Below are 16,049 nucleotides of genomic sequence, written 5' to 3'. Positions count from 1 at the left end.
CGCGGGGTTAAACCGGTCCTGCTTTTGCGGTGCATCAACAATAAAGTAAATCAAAGAAATGCCTGCTCTATCTCGCTAGATACAGTGATTGATTTGAAAATGCTTCACATTTGAGCCGGCCAGTAACCATAAAGTAAGGGTTCTGTAGCTTATTCATTACTGCTGCATGATTTATTGTATTGATATTGTACTGCCCTTGAGAGGGAAACACAGTTATGTGAGAGTGCAGTTATTCAAAATCCATAGAATGAACCACTGGCCAGGAATAAATTCACACCTGGCCGTGGAGCTAAATGAAAATCAGTCCAACATCAGAGTGAGGTTCAAAACACCATAAGCACTGACTGGAGAGTGTCAGTCCCATGTGTTTTGGTATGAAAGTACAGGTGATGAAATGTACATTCAGTGGTTTCTTTGCTTAAGTCACTCACTTGTATCTGAGAACTGTTTGTAGATTAATCAAAAGAAAATTGACAACAGTTTTGGTATTTGGTTAGTCGGGTTTTGGGCTGTGGGTCAGACACAGAAAAGACGTTTGAAGACGTCCCCCTGTGCTGCTGGAAATTGTGGTGGGTATTTTTCACTACTCCCTGATATTTTGTAGTATAATCATTCAAAAATAGTTGAGGTTAATTGTTAATAAAAATGATTATGACTTGCAGTCCTAAATATGTAGTTTCACAGTATATACATTATGGGCTGAGTGGATTCCTTGCTACTCCAGCATTACACCAAAACATATTGATTTCTAGGTCCCTTAATGCCCATGGGGTTAGCATTAATGACAGTGTGAACACAATAGTTTTATAATTAGTAGGTGAAGCAGAAGGACACTTAATAATATCTCCTTGAGCATACTGTAAGTGTATTGCCATAGCCTCAACACACTGATGAAATTTAAAAAGGATGTGAAAAATGATGGTGTCACACCATCATGAGCAGGAGTCAGTGATTGTTTCAGTGTGGCAATGAACTGGTCCTCTGAAAACAGGGGACCATGGGTGGGCTGTGTATTTTTAGCCTGGTTTAATGATGCAGAGGCTGAGTGGTGTGGCTCAGAGCTTGCTAAAGTGCCTCAGTCCCCAGTGCCCGGTGGAACAGGGACCCCAGTGGCCTGTAAGAATAATGCCAGGGGATACACATGCACTTGACCCTGTCTCATCTTACAGCAGGAGTGTCCTTGTGACAAAGTGGCATGGCGGGGGAGAGACGACAGCTAGGCAGCTAATTCAGCTCTCCCGGCCCCGACTCATTAGATGAGGAAGACAAATGTGGTGCACTACCCTCCCCTCTTGCCTTGCCATAATCAGCTTTAATTACACCTTCGCCCTAACTTTCTCTGCCTCAACACCTCCGTTCACTGTCACACAACACTCTGGATCTGGGGAACTCCGTGAAAATCGGTGGGAGTGGTATTTTTGGCACCAGGAGAAATATATCATTTCTAACATATTCTTTGAAAAACACCAGTCTTGCATCAAGCAGGTCATCTATGTGCATAAGTGGGCAGAGAAACACAACAAAAGGGTGAAAGCCAGCCCGTTTCAAATGTAGCTTTTCCAACCAGCTACAATAACAAACAATGACCGTCTTTGGAAAGAAATAAAATGCCTGTCTCTCGTTACAACGCTTATTTATCTTTAATTGCCAAGTCACTGCAACACTTCCCTCCCAGAATGAAAACATCCCTATATTAATCTCACACCTGCTTGCCACTATCGTTTACATTCATCTTATTTGTGTTCACCGTCATCATTATTATCTCTACTTGTCAGGAAGGAGACTCAAGTGGGATGTAATGACACTATGAGTGTGAAGCAAGCTGAATTGCTCGGTACTTATAGCAACAAAGAGATTCCCAATACAAGTATGAGCTCATTTTCCTCCCCTTAGGTCTGCCTACAAGCCCTACAATAGCCCTTATTACTTGCACTGTGAGCTCAGAACAATAGTCCTTACTTGGATATTCCCCTCTGTATCTGTGCAGAGTTAGATAGAGTGCTATCTAGCCTTCCCACTTTGTTCTTTCCTGTTATATTCTCTTGGCAAATATGATATGTTGACGCTATTCATCAAAGGTATATTGGGTACTCCAGTGGCTCTAACACACACGCGTGGGAGGTTTAATATTCATCATTAATGACTTATCCCCGAAGGCCTAACAAGTGGTTAATGCCCTTAAAGTGTATGTTAATACATGACAAGCACATGGCAGATTCACTGCTAAATTGTCGCACATGATCCCCTGTTCAAAAGCCGACCTAAATTATGAATAGTGTCGATGTGTCTCCACTGTCAGGATGAAGAAAGAAGCTGTGAAAACAGTACTACAGAATAATGTGCAAATACATTTCACTGCAAAGATGAAACTGCCCTGAAAGCAGAGAGGTGACTTAGAATGATTGATTACACAGGATCAATATGACTGAGGCTTGTAGCTGTAATAATGACAGCATGGACTGAAAAGCCTCTCTGGTCTTAATATATGGGGCCTGTCAAAATCTTCTTAGCTCATGGTTCTTCAGCTGGCTCACACGATCAATCACTGTTGACTATTTGGGCATTGGATAAGACCCACACTTACCATCAGAGGAATGAGGGAAGGACATTAACATCAAGACATTTACTGATTATGTATAATTCAGATTGTTTTGCTGTGGGTTTTTAGGAGAGGTCTTTGTATCAGCTTTTATCTTCCCACCTCTCCTGCACACAAGCGCTCGTTTACTTTGGATTCATGTATGTCTGAGTATATGTAGGTAGAAGGGTGTTTGTATATATGTGGGTGTCTTATATTTTTATATTGACTGTATTTTTTTTTTTACTGTGCAAACAAATAAATAAAAATAGTTACACATAACATATTTATGTTCAGGTGTCTATGCGGTATTAGCGATTTCAACCAAAGAGCGATTTCCCCTCTAATCTTCTCACTTGGTTCCATTTGAATAATTGTATGAGGCCAGAGGAAGGAAATTAATAATATTGATAATAATAATACCACATTAATCATCCCATGAAACCTCAGATGTATCTTCTGACCCAATAGATGGGGCCTGACTCCAGGTTGGGAACCAAGTAACTGAACTATCTTACTGTACAAAAGTATTTAAATGTAACTCAATCTTGACCAGCTAGTTTTCTGCAGAACAAGTGTTTTTACTTTTCATATTTTACTGTAAGTACGTTTAGTTGCAATAGTACCTCTTTTGAAAGACTTTTACTTTTAATGAAGTAATTTCACATAGTCGCACAGGTGGTTTTATCTAAATATAGGGTCTGAGTACATCTTCCCCCACTGTGAAAAAAGCATGTGTAAATAATCAAATGAATGAAGGCTGAATTCCATTAAGCTGCTTTGCTTTCAGGGTCCTGGTATTGTTCATACCAGCTCAGTGTCACAGCTTACTGGGACACTTGAAAACAGCGGAGCCATTTATAACACCTATGACACGTTAAAATATCTACTGTGAAAAAGGCCTATTGAAGAACTGAACTAATAAACATCTCCTAGTCAGCTCTCACAAGGTCGTTTAGGTTTTAGAATGAACAGGAGCACGAGAATGTTTAATGTCCTCTGTTCAACAGCTGAATTGTTCAGTTTTAAACACGTGCCAGGGTTTGATGTCAGTTGTGCTGAAGGTCTCTCTGTGAACTCCCCCTCATTTGAAATGCCGAGGATGACCTTTCACTGCATGTTTCAGCTCTAAGAGGAGATCATTTACTCGTGTATTCTTTATTTCAGCAGATGACTTGATGCACTTACACTGTTTTTTTTGGGGGGGGGTTTGCCGGCGCAGACAAGTACCGTAATTTTCTATATCTATCATCTGTGCAAATAAACCAAAATCACTTTCAAATATAAACTCATGGAAAAGATATAAACAGAACAGAAAGCATATCAGCTTTGTGTTTACCTTGATGCTGTGGAACCAAAATAAAATGCTGCTGATAGGTTCCGTTAATGACAACAAGGAATATTGAAAATGATAGTTGACCTACTAAAACCACAACATATCTTAAACTAACATTATGTCAGATATGTACGTACTGCAAACAACTCTTCTAATCTCTTCATTTGAACAGCACATCCACAGCTCAATTACAGAAACGTTCAGCTTTGACTAATTCATGACTCGACACGTTTAACATCAAGTTAAGCCACTTGAGATAAAAGAGAATGATTTCAGCCTGCTTTACCCGTGTTAAGAACAACCGAGGTCTGATAGAAACATGTGGCTTCAATTCCAACATAATGAAGTCATGCAGGAGCTTTAGAGGGACTGTGAGGTCAGGGGATGTGTTGCAGTATTTCTGCTCTTACAATGTAGAATTCATGAATAATGAAAGTTTCATATTAAGCCAGAGTCTCACTCCGATACAGCCTCGTGTGTAAATTATTCCTTGGACACTGATCACTTGTTCTGTGTTCTGTTTTGATTTCTTGACCTTGCACTCTAAATATGAACTACACGTTCCTTTTTTCCATTAACATCACCAATACAAAGAAAGTATTAATTCTCTTGTTTCTTCATTTCCATTGTTATTTGGATTTGTGTTGGGCCTTCACTGACATTAGACCCATTACTGCTGGGCATGGGGTCCCAGGCTGCAACTAAGGTTCACTAAACCTTTCCACCCTCTTCCCCGATCCCACTTTGCAGATTGCACGACACAGAACGCCTCACATAATATCTCCTGTCCTTTTGTTAACCTTGGAGTCCCTTCCCCCCTCCTCCACATACAGAGGCAGACTTTGGAAATCAGACAAATTGTTTTTTTTTCTTCTCTTTTTTTTAACTTTAAAAAGAAAATCAGGGACAGTGTATTTCTTGGTGTAGGAGCAAGAGTGGTTGGTGAAGCCATGGAGAGGGGTTGGTGGTGTGTGCGTGTTGTGGGAGGGGGATTGGTCTCTTTCTGAAATGGGAAGCAGGGATATTTTCCAATTACTTGGCCCCTTCTCCCTCCCATCTCACAGGGCAGGGAGGCAAAGTCAAACTCGTTTATTAGTATTAGGGGCTTGTTCCCCCCTCCCACGCAGCCCTCCTCCTCTTGCTCCCCTGCAGCAACCGAGCAATGCACACAAGATCGTCCTAATAGAATTTGTAAGCCTCCAAATGAAGTGGATTGTAAAAGACAAAATGACATGAGTGATGTTTTTTTTTTTTTCTTTTGAGGTGGGGGTTCCTGTGGGGAGCAATTGATGAGCAGTGGTTGTAAAGTGACAGCAAAAGGACAGAGTAGGAGGGAGGTGAATATACTATGACTCCATTTGATTCTCATTTCTCTTCTACTGCAATGAGGTCCTGGCTTGCATTATTGGAGATGAGTCGTTTTACAGTCATTAATTTACAGGCCCACCTACTGTAGCAGTCCATTATGAGGGGAGTCAGTGTCATCAGAATGGAAACTCAGGGGTGACTGTGCTTTTACGACATGTGTTTCATTGGGTATCCATAAACACATGGTGTAATATAAATATGGAAACTGTTAGCAGCGATTAAAAAAAAAACACCAAAAAAACGAACAAACAAAACAGTGGTCTAAGCAACAACTGTGGTCCAACAAATAACACCAACTAGCAGGGAGCCCTTGAGGATAAAACTTGTAATTGTCATGTTTTCTATTTTCCATAATGGAGAGGTATTGTTCCTAAGGATTTGAACAGATTATGAGGATCAGAAGGATGATCTGTTTGCAGTATACTCATCCTCTGAGGATTTAACTTTATTGTATTTGGTGACAGAATGATACAGTCGTACAAAGGACAACAAATGTCAAAAAAAAAAAAATCGTATAAATAGAAACACTATGAAACAATGTTATTAAGACCAGCGTGCTACTTGGCACAGCAGTCTGATTAGCATCCATCATCACATACTCACACATCTTTCGTACTGATCCTGTACAACACATTTGTTAAGAACTAACTTATGACAACAAACTCATGAAAAAGCAAGGCAGCGTGGAATAATCTACACTACAATTGCATTCCTTAATAATCTTGACGTATTAAAGTTAAGGATATGTGTGCATTTCCCAAGACTTACCACTGATATCAAACCTCATAGATAATGCTTACATATACATAACGTATACCATATATCTAAAGAGAATACCCAGAGAATGCATTTTTTGTAAATGTACAATGTGAACTGAGGGACACATTTTTCTCAAATAACACGGTACGCTATGAGTATGATGTCTTACTGTATAACAGTGATTCTCTCAATACCACAGTTCCTGCAGTTGTTCTGTGAGTAGATGGACTCAGCAAATTTACTGAACTGAACTGAATTCAACAAACTCAACTAAAACACAGAATCTGATTAGATTTTTTTTTTTAAATTCATCAGTATATTTGTGTTAAGGGGGAAAATAGAGGTGTCACGATAGCCAAATGGTTAAGGCACATACCACATAACCGTTTCCTGTCTCTCTCAGCCTAATAGAATTACACATTGGAGATATCGCAAGTAAATTTACAGTAACCATTGAGATCCCCATCAACCTGAGTCAGAAGTTGAAATAGCTAGATAAAGGTATAGGACAGAAACTAAACCTAAAAACTAAAAGTACTGGATAAACAGTTGAAATAGTTAACTAAAAGTAATGGGCAACTGGATGATGGTTATATGAAAACACAATAATAACAATATCCACTTATGTATAATTAATAATGTTAACATCCAGTTTGTGATCCATTCCCAAGAGCATATTTGAGTGGTACTTGAAGGGGTACTTGAGCTTATCTGATCAGGCTGTGGGGGTACGTGAAAGCAAAAAGGTTGGAACCACTCAGCGTACACTTTTCAGAGAGCATACCTGTTCTCACACGAAGTTGGGTCCCTGGTCACAGGAGCAAAACCAGAGCATATTAAAGTGGAAATCTTGTCCCTAGTGGCAATCTGACATTATAAACAGGAGCTTTCAAATCCAAATGGACAATAAACGACACCCACATCTTTTATTATTCTAATTTTAAATACTGAAGGTGATTTTGACAACTCCTGAGTCATCAAAATTGATAAAATAAAAGCAAATGATGCATTTTCACACTCATACTCTTGCGCTGCAACTAAAGTTCTCCACAATTAAAAGCGGATTATTAAGGTTGACACTTGTTTGGTTCCAGTGAAATTTTTATTACATGCCAAGCCGTCCATCTCCACTCAGACTGCCATGAGACTGTGCAGATTGCCCGTACTGCTGGTGAACGACGAGAAGCTCCATGTACTTTGGCTCAGCCTGTCTCAGCCTGATCTCGTCCATATGCCAGCTGCTGAAAATATCTCTGTCTCTTCAGAGCTGCTTTGCTTTGTATTGCAGTTTAGATGAGCTACTCTCAAGGCACACTTTCTTTTTCATTGAGATAAATGACAACTCTGTGATGTTTTTACAACTTCAGTGCCCTTCTGATGCTGCACGACGCTTGTGGCTGTCAGCTAGGGGAGACGGTGGAAATTGTGGTTGTCTGCAGAACAAATGAATTTGAATCTAAATTTTACAACATCATTAAAATGCAATGGACCTCTATTAAACATAAATTACATTTGGGTTGTTTAGGATGGAGGTCTCATGAGAGCAAATGGTTCAAGCAACCAGTTGTCAGCTGTCATTTTCCAGACATACTGTAGGCTCACCATTTTATTAAGATACAGGATTATTACTCATCATCTGCAAAAGACAAAAATAATAGAATCAATGGCAAGACTGTGCATAGCTTACATTGTACAGACACACAATACATGGAGGACATTTATAAGAACTCAGACATACGCATAATTTATCTTCGTGAACACTTGTTTAAACTGTTTGAAACAGATGCATTGACAAGCGGTTACTGAAAAATTGCCAGATACATCATGAAACATAAATCCTGTTAAGTCCTTCATGAGAAGCTCAGTAGTAGTGCAGAGGAAAAACAGTTACATCCAAAGTATGCTGTGTGGGAAAGACAAAAATAGTCAGGAATAGTTCAAGCTCAAGAAATGGCAAATATAAATCATTATAGGGATAAATTCCTGGAGTCTGTCATAATCATCAGATGAATTCAGTCTGATGGATGATCATGTTATCCTGACTGTAAAATTTGAATGCTTTCACAGAGATGTAATTTTACTGGTAATATTCATTTCAATTCAATTTTATTTATATAGCGCCAAATCATAACAGAAGTTATCTCAGGGCACTTTTCATATAGAGCAGGTCTAGACCGTACTCTTTATAGTTATATTTACAGAGACCCAACATTCCCCCATGAGCAAGCACTTGGCGACAAATCAATCAAATGAACTTATGTGAACAGACAGCAAAAACTGTCAAGGAAAAACTTGTTTTCATCCATCAAAGCAGAAAGGAGTTGTTTATTCTGAAGGTGAGTCACCTTCGAGTTACGCTGTAAGGGAGTCAAGTTTCTTTGACCTTGCTGTCTGTCTCAGTGAACTGGTACACGGTTCACAGGTTTTGTTTCTGCTGGCTCGGTGGATGCTTCAAAAGCCTCTCTGCACTGAACCAAGCGTGGAATTCTCAAATCAGATGAAAAATTACTCTCATAACCGTGGCGTCATCTGCTCAAATGCACCAACGAGGTAAAACGGCTGACAATGTAGCTCCAGCTCAAGTTTGTTTTTTGTTTTTTTTACAGTAAATGATTCACTGATAATAATGGCCTTAGCCTGACAAAACAAGGCAGGTCAGTGACAGCCACTCAAGCAAAACAAGAATACACAGTCAGTACAAATCTGATGTCTGTTAAAGCAAGTGAACCGGAGTTTTATTTTTTACAGTGTTTTATTTGATAATACATTAATCACAATTGTATGTGTAAGGACAACATCTCAATGACATGAATCTGACAACATCTGTTTACGCGCCAACTGCCGCTGGCAAAAGATCAAAATAATACCTTACGTGACATGAATAGGGCGGCACAGTGGTGCAGTTGGGCTGGTGCATCTTCACAGCGAGGTTTGGCCGGTGCCCGTCATTGTGCGGAGTTTGCATATTCTCGCGATGCCTGCGCGGGTTTCCTCCGGGTGCTCCAGCTTCCTCCCACAGTCCAAAGACTAGCGGATTAGGTTTATTGCCGACTCTAAACTGCCCGTAGGTGTGAATGCGAGCGTGAGTGGTTGTTTGTCAGCCCTGTGATACACTGGCGACCCGTCCAGGGTGTACACCGCCAATCACCTAATGTCAGCTGGGATTGGCTCAGGCCCCCCGCAACCCTGAAAAGGACGAGCAGTACAGCTAATGAATGGACTGATGGATGACATGAATTAGGTAGAAAACCAGTTTTGGGTGGATCCCTTCCTCCCTTCTGAACTTCAATCAGAAGAGGACACGTTTCACATTTTCTCATAACTACATTAAGAGTGGCCATGTTTTGGTGACTGATTCTTCTATCATAAATGAATAATTCCTTAATTTGAGATATCTGACTGTTTTCCTGAGATGATGGATAAAGTAGTTTATTTAGTTGAGACAACAGATTGCAGAAGAGCAACAAGTCCGCAACAAGTCCGCAAATTGGACTTGATGCATCAAGTCCAATTCGAATGTGACAGAAAGGCACAGTCCAGCTTCTGTCTGTGATAGACCTTGATGAAAGCAAAAATCTAATTCAGTAATCACTGGTGTCTCCTTTGCTTCAAGCCACTCTGAGTTGTAATTTTAGGGGAAACAATTTCAGTATCGCAAGACACGGATACAATAAAGTTGTGATCAAAATAAAGCCGATGTTATCTTGACATGATACATTAATCTAATAAATTAATTAATTTGTCGTGTTTTTAAGCCAAGTGTTCATCTCTTGACAGTTCACTAATTAATTTAGCCAGAAAAGAAAAACATTTCCGTGGTGCATTATGATAGCAGGTATTTTTTCCTTTATTGCTGCATGTGTTTGTGCCTATGTGAAGCTTCTTTCTAAGTAATAGTTAAAATATCTTCAAATGTAGCAGAGAGTTCCACATGAAAACCTGTGCTGAAATAATTTGTATTAGTGATGCTAATGAATTCCATTACCATTTAGTAGAAGCTCTGGTTTCATGAATTCGAACAGGGTCAATTTGAATATTATGTTACCAAGGCAAATTAAGCTCTATTAAGCAGTTTTGACTCCTTAAACACATACTGAGGGTTGCCATGGCAATCTGTCTCAGATCGTATGTAAAATATACAGTGCATGTCTGTTTGCTCTTTATCTTTGAGCTTGCAGGGTGTGATCACACACAGCTTGTAATCACATGCAGACTTCTCACAGGCCCAGAGGTAATGGGATACTCCTGAAGGCTTTGATGGGCCCGTATGGCATAATGAATACATCGAGGAGGGCGACAGCATTTTGATTGTGTGCCCACTATATCTTGACACTTACATTAGAACACTATTTGACAAGAGTGTTGGAAACAGCAAAGCGTTCTGAATGGCAGCCTACAAAACAAACTGATAGACTGCTTGTGGCAGATGGATAGCATAGTGGTTCAATCTGGAAAATAGACTACAAATACTGCAGGTTTTCTGGCCTGCCAGCCTCAAGGAGCAGTTCTGGTCTTTAAGTTGTGCAGAACGCAGCGCTGATGAGGACGAATAACCCTGTGTAACAATATCAATAAGTCATCTATCATAAACTATAGCTGTTTCATACTTTTTGAGGAACGATGTTGGAGATTATTAGATTTCATCACATCTCTTACAGCCTACAGTTCCACATCCAGCTCTCTTACTTTGTGACTTGAGTGAATATCACCCAGGAAAATGTATATTACCCTGCAGCCCGAGAGGCTGTTCTATATCCATTTGATATCTGGTAAGACCATGAAAAAGTCATTTGAACTGTGTGAAATCTCAATGGGTATGTCCACCCATATGTACAAAAGGGAGAGGGAATCATTTGAGCTCAGCATTTAACAATGGATCTCAGGAGGAGGGTTGAAGACAAAGCTAGCGCCAGTTGCTTAGCATATTAATGAGAACCATGCTTAAATACCGTGAGCATACCATTAGTCACACAGATTATAATTCTCCCAACCACATTTATCGAAGCCAACGGAAATCTATATCCCGCTGTCTTTTTAATTGCTCTCATCGGAGAGACCCCTCCAACTCACTTGTAAGGTCAGTGGCACAGCTGCTGGAGAGAGTTTAAGTGACTTGAGCAAATTACATTTCAGAGTCAAACAGTCAGGAAAGTGGATGATTTTATCATTTACTTCAAGATGTGTGTAATTTAGAAGTAACTTTTTAAATGTAACCGAAACAGAAAGAAAGAAATATGAGCAACAAATTCTGTTTATACGAGGCACAACATTTGGCTCGATGGCTCCACTGAGCATGTGCACAAGGAGGAAGCATTGTATGGTGCAGCCACTGCAACCAGATGTGAAATGGACAATACCGACAAGGATGGGTTTGCAGAGAAGCTAGATGTTTGGTGATGTGTTCATCGCACAGTGAAGGTGATGTTTTCACCAAAATGTCTTTGTAGCCTATTATCCACTGCATTCACAATAAATGTATGTAAACCAGAACAAGCCCTCCAAATTTAATGTCAAAATATGTTTCGCTCATGCCCCTCCAGGACGACACATTGTTTTCTGATTTGATGCCCCTATAGACAGGACAACACCATCATCTGACTGTGTCTTCCAAAGACATTTCACTGCTGGAAAATACGTCTGTTCTGCGGTGCGACAGAGCTATGGTGAAGCTTCGATTTGGTTTAGGGAAACATTGTGGTTTGGGTTAAAGTGACTACTAATGTTACGGGGCCTTCGTCATCGTGGTTACAAAAATAAACAATTAGTTAAAGTACGGGAACTATCGTCATGTTTAGAAGAAAAGCAACATTGACTCATGTCTGGTAACGGGAAACAGTCAGCGGTCTCCTGTGTCTAAGTCTGATATTTTGTCAACCCATCCATCCACCCAGACCTGATCCATCTGCGGATTTGTTGCTCTAGAGCAATGTCACCTGACTTCCTCCTTTGTGTGTCCATTAGAGTGCTTTGTTGGAACGTAAACATATGTCATTTTTGGGAACTGGCTAACACAACTGAAGCTATCGTCTTGTAAAACAACGTTTAATGTTCTGAGAGTGTGGACTTCTCTAAGAATGATTTGGTTTGTAAGTAAGTTGTGGGCAGAAGGAAGTTGAAATTCTCATTTGACTTTGTGATGCAATATCTATGAAATGGAAAAAAACTGGACAAGCTGAGGTGGGTTTTGTTTCCGTTTCATTGTTATCTTGTGTGGACCCAATGAAACAATAACTACTAACTTTTAGCTGTGAGGATATTTGGTGGTGTTCACATCTATATTTGGTGAACAATTTGGGAATCACAGCCCTCGGAGGCTATGTATTTAAAGAGCAAAAATAACTACACAGTCCATATATGGATGTAAATCCCCTCAAAACTCAGCACATCTACTCATACTTAGCTATTTCAAACATGTAGTTGACACACCTTTGTATTTCAATTTGAGCCAGCAGTATAGAGTTGTCATCATAAGTCAAAATGACATGTCCCATAACTGTACTGTAGCTTATCCAACTCAAGATTTTAGATGAAATAAGTCACTTGAAATGTTTAAGCTTGGGCAGCTTTGAAGATTTTACAGTTTAATTATCATATAATCTCTCATATTTATGCATACTGTATGATATTGGAAAACATATATCCCCAAATGCAATTTTCTTAAAGTCACAACGTGTTTTATTTTTATACTCTTTATACACATGTAGAATAATTACTTAAATACATCATTATCAGATTGATTTAGTACCAGATAATGGCTGTGGAAAAACTGGCTAAATGATTTCTGTGTATGTGGATTTCACTTCCAGATGATGTGGTCCCACTTGTTGCTGTAGTTGATATAGTTGACAACAGTCTTGATGATTGCTGACTATAATCATGATAGATTCAGGAAATCAGGAAAGGGATAAAGTTTGTGATTTTACTGGCAACAGTTTTAAAAATGGTCATTGGCCTGTCTTTTGACATAGATGTAATTATACTATCTACTAACAGTGAACCTTTGTTTTCTGAATGAGTTCAACATGCATCTACCTGTGTGTACACTATGTACCCACTTACCCTGGCACATGTGTGCACAGATTGCTGGCTGTGTATATCTCCCTCCTAAATTATGACTTTAGCTCCATGTGACTGCAATGAAGGCAATGGGGCCACCAGGCCTGGTGTAAAGCCATACATCATACCACTTCAGCTGAGAGGGGGGGTTTTCGGGATGGACTGTATGAATGGCTTTCTGGATGATGTCTCTTGAAGAAAAAAAAGTAAACCAGCGAGTGAAAAATAAGAGCAAAGGGCCTGAAGAAATTACCGATAGAAGGGTTGGGGATGGTAGGATGAGAATGATCAGCAAGGGAAAAGATCAGTGTTGGATTAAGATCAGAAGAAGATTACCGTGTGATTACCAAGACGTCAAGCATTACTATTAACAGAGCCCTGACAAGGCAGGGCAATTGGCTGAGCAATCAAAGGATCTGGAGTTTTTATGTATAAGCTTAAGTAACCACTGATCGGTGTGATAAAAGAAGGGTTGTAGCTTGCAGACAAGTGTAATGAACTCTTTTCTCTCGCTGTTACATTTCGTGCTTACAGTAGCTTTCAAATCCTTTCCCGTAGCTGAAATGTAGGTTCAGACTTCCTTAGTGTGTACATATACATTTTTCTCCCCCTTTATATCCACACTGACAAATAAGGAGAAGTGAAATGCTCTATTTCCCTTCCCATTCTCAGCCTGTCCTCTCTGAGATGACAAGATGTCAGTCATGTTTTATTCAGTTCCATCCATGTCCTTGAGCAGAGCAGGGGCATGAGCAGACAGAAACACAAGCAAGACGGCTTCATTTTGCTCAGGAAAGAGAGCGAAAAACACGACAAGATGAAACGTAAGTATTTTTGGCTGGTATGCATTGCTCATTCTTTTAGTCTTTGAGCAATGGTTAACTGGCTTTGTTTAAAGAAGGCAATCACATAGACTTACGAGTGATGAATTAAGTTGTCAGTCTTGATGAAATGAGGACTGGAACCCTTGTCTGAAAAACAATATGGCACAGAAGCATGAAGTCCTATTGTGCTGAAATGTCTTGATTCTGATTATATACAGTACATCTAAACACAGAGAATTTGAATAGAAGAGTAAAAAAATAGAAAAATGACAGGCCTTGACCACAAAGCAAGTCTGCAAGAGCATGGGTAATGCTGTTAAGGGTTTGGCTTCTGTATCTTGTTTGCAAAGTGTGTGTCTGTGTGTGTGTTCCTGCATATATGTCAGTGCAAGGCTTCGGGGAGAATGGGAGAACTGCAAGCTATCATAACCAAGCAACTGTCAAATTATCCCTTCATTGCAATTACACTGCCATGCATTTCACCGCTTGTCTGTTAAGCAACAGCCTGCTGTCTCCTGTCAAACCTTTGGCCTCCCCTCCTCGTGCATGACAGCACCACAGCTATAGTCCAGTGAGTCAGGAGTGTTTGTATGTGCGCTTACTGTGTGTATGTTAACTACACCGTTCTGCTAATGTAATGAGCTATGTCAGAGAAGGATAGCAGCAGAGAGAAAATGGTGGGAGGATTGACAGAGGGGGAGACAAAGCAGCAGGACAGAGGCCAAGTTTCTCAGAATAACAAATCTCATGCATATTGTTGGTCGATGTTGCGTCATTTTGGAACAGAAGAAGAGTAATAGCATCTTTACAGCTGTCAAAACCGGAGCTTTGTTTAGGAAGTGAAGGCTTATAAAAATCAGTTCTTCAAAGCACAATAAGGGAATTTCTAAACAACAATCATGTAAAAACAGTTTCTTTTAACATCACGTTAACACGCTTCACAGTGACCCGTTTATTTGACGATTTAGTGTTGCATAACATGTTGTTTTGGTTCTCTGAAGCACCAATCCCTGGAATAAGTTTCATAAACAACTCTGACATCATGTTTTAGCAGTAATACAAAGGACCACCACTGTTTATGTCCCTGCCAAGCTAACCATGTGTCAAGTAATGCTGTCCTTTTTTGCTGAGCTCATGTTATGACCAATGTCAACAACCTGCTGGGAGCTTAATGGAAAGGTAGCTATTGCCCTTGTCTATTCTGTATAGTGACCTCCACTTTGATAGGGTGAAACTGACCACACTTTTTGCCCATCATCACAGAAATATGAAGAAGACATTGACCCTGGACACTGCAAATGCTGCGAGAATGAAAGAAAAAATAGAGAAAACGTCAGTGATCAAAGAAGCTGTAAGCTAGATAAATGATAAGATAGCATACAGCTGAGCAACATTCACACACACAAACCAATAATAACTCATTACACTGTTTTATCAAGGTGTTCTATCTAGCTTCCTGCAGAGCAGCAAACCACAGGAAAATGTCAGTCTGTAACAGCTATCTTCAACACAGAGTGGTTAAAGGAGATGGTAAAAGAAAAGAACAGCAAAAACTTTCTAGGGAGTTTTACAACATTTTAAATAGCTGTGATCTACTTGAGATTTTCATAGTATGACACTAAATATCTATTTACTTTATACACATAAAGCGTTAGTGTTATTTTGCATGAACTTAAGCAATTTATTTTGGTAGTATGATTCAAAGTAATTACTGAGTTAATGAAGTGTAAAGAAAATGTTTTGAAATTTTTTGTTGGTGTCTTGTTGTTTACCGCATTTCCCAGCATGCATCACATTTGCGTTAAAATGAAGCCCTATAGGGACCAGTTCTGGGCTGTGTGGCCATCGTTGTGACAGTGGCCATAGTCAGAATTGCAGCTCATGTGATGTGCCGGGGCCTAAAAAGACTTCCCCATACACAATTGTGACAAAAGAATTGATTATAAAACCGTTTTGTATGGGTATACTATCTACACAAATACAAAAAGAATCTACACACAGTCTACAGCAACTCTGTGAGGCTGTACACAATAGTTGTTGGAGCTAAATGGTAAAAGCAGCATGCTAACATGCGCACAATGACAATGCTAACATGTTGATGTTTACTGGGTACAATGTTTGCTATGCT

The sequence above is a fragment of the Xiphias gladius genome, chromosome 17 (genome assembly GCF_016859285.1).
Source record: "Xiphias gladius isolate SHS-SW01 ecotype Sanya breed wild chromosome 17, ASM1685928v1, whole genome shotgun sequence".
Classification (NCBI taxonomy): Eukaryota; Metazoa; Chordata; class Actinopteri; order Istiophoriformes; family Xiphiidae; genus Xiphias; species Xiphias gladius.
This window is presented reverse-complemented; position numbering follows the sequence as displayed.